This window comes from Bison bison, unplaced genomic scaffold, assembly GCF_000754665.1.
Source record: "Bison bison bison isolate TAMUID 2011002044 unplaced genomic scaffold, Bison_UMD1.0 scf7180017864472, whole genome shotgun sequence".
NCBI classification, from domain to species: Eukaryota; Metazoa; Chordata; class Mammalia; order Artiodactyla; family Bovidae; genus Bison; species Bison bison.
Genome location: NW_011495033.1, coordinates 14,944,827 through 14,946,447, shown reverse-complemented (window position 1 = coordinate 14,946,447; position 1,621 = coordinate 14,944,827). Strand labels below are relative to the sequence as shown.

Below are 1,621 nucleotides of genomic sequence, written 5' to 3'. Positions count from 1 at the left end.
TTTTCACTCTCCACTTTCACTTTCATCAAGAGGCTTTTGAGTTCCTCTTCACTTTCTGCCATAAGGGTGGTGTCATCTGCATATCTGAGGTTATTAATATTTCTCCCGACAATCTTGATTCCAGTTTGTGTTTCTTCCAGTCCAGCATTTCTCATGATGTACTCTGCATATAAGTTAAATAAACAGGGTGACAATATACAGCCTTGACGAACTCCTTTTCCTATTTGGAACCAGTCTGTTGTTCCATGTCCAGTTCTAACTGTTGCTTCTTGACCTGCATACAAATTTCTCAAGAGCTATCTGCAATTCTAGCCCCCCAAAAGTGAATTTCTGAGCTAGTAAGCAGCAGATAAGTGGAGCCATTCCCCACACAGAGAACTCACAAAGAATGTCACAGTCCTTCACAGGTGGGCAGGGTCAGGCTATCTGGCTGTGAGCCAAACAAAGGCACCCTAGCCCAAGGGTCAGGCGAAGGGGGGCAGGGGCAGGGCTCCCTGAGGCAGGCCATTATGTATGTCTCTAATAAGAAAAGTGGCAAAATAAAAGTTAAAATCACAGAAAAAGATTTAGTACAGAGTCAAAATTAACCCACCTGGGTTATATAGCCAGGCCCTGAGCCTGTGAGGAACCTGGTCCATTCCCAGCAATGGGTTCTGGACTCCGCATATAGAGGGAGGAGCTCATACGTGCCTCACAGGGAGCCAAGCTTCCCAAACAGTCCACCCAGGGGAGTGTCCCACCCTGGCCCCCAAGCTCAGTGGACCACCCATTCTCATATCTCTCGGGCAGCACAGCTCCTGGCCTCTCGGCCTTGCACCAGAGATAGTCACGGGGCCCACCTAGTGCCCACCCAGTGCCCACCCAAAGGCTCCAAGTCACCACCCTGTGGCCCCCAACCCCCTGCGCCACTTCACCTAACTGGCCTAAATGGGGTCAAGACCCTGGGAGCTTCAAATGGTCACCTGGAGAAGGTGGAAATCCTATCTGGTGGGGAAAGGGACATGTCCTCCTTTCCAGGGTGGAAGAGGGTGTGTGAATTCATGGAGTTGAGCCAGGACAGGACAGGACACGGTTTACTTACGTTCCAAACACTGTTTACAAACATTCCAAACACTGACAGGCCCAGGGCACTGGGTCCACAGCTGCAAACAGGGTAGGGGCTGGGGTCGCTATGGCCAGTCCAAGAGGGGACAGCATGCCTTCAGCACAACCAATCGTGTGGGGCAATGCCATGGTGATAGAGAGCTTCCCTTCCATCCCTCCTCTGTCCGTTTGTCCTGACTGCTCAGCTGGGGCTCTGCTCAGTGGTGTGCTTCCTCCCTCCAGCCCCCCTTCCTCCTCTGCTGGGCAGCATCAAGCAGCACCTTCTCAGTGGCTCGGCCAGCCCCACGGACCTCCTGTCCTTCTTCAAACAACCGGTAGCAGCCACCAGGACAGTCGTTCATGTGGCCTTGGGGCTGCTGGAAGAAAAGTTACAACTCCAGGCATCCAGATCCTTCACTGTCACGGGTACTGTGGAGTGGAAGAAAGCCAGATGGCGGGGAAAGGTGTGGGGTGCAGGATGCACTCCTTGGGGTGTCGGGAGGGGAGAGAGGAAAGGGATGGGAGGTATGGAACAGAC

General features: G+C 52.9%; 1 pseudogene; it reads left to right on the top strand.

Annotated features, from left to right (window-relative positions):
* Positions 1-1,621, top strand: part of LOC105004196 — a 23,147-nt pseudogene that overhangs the window by 9,258 nt on the left and 12,268 nt on the right.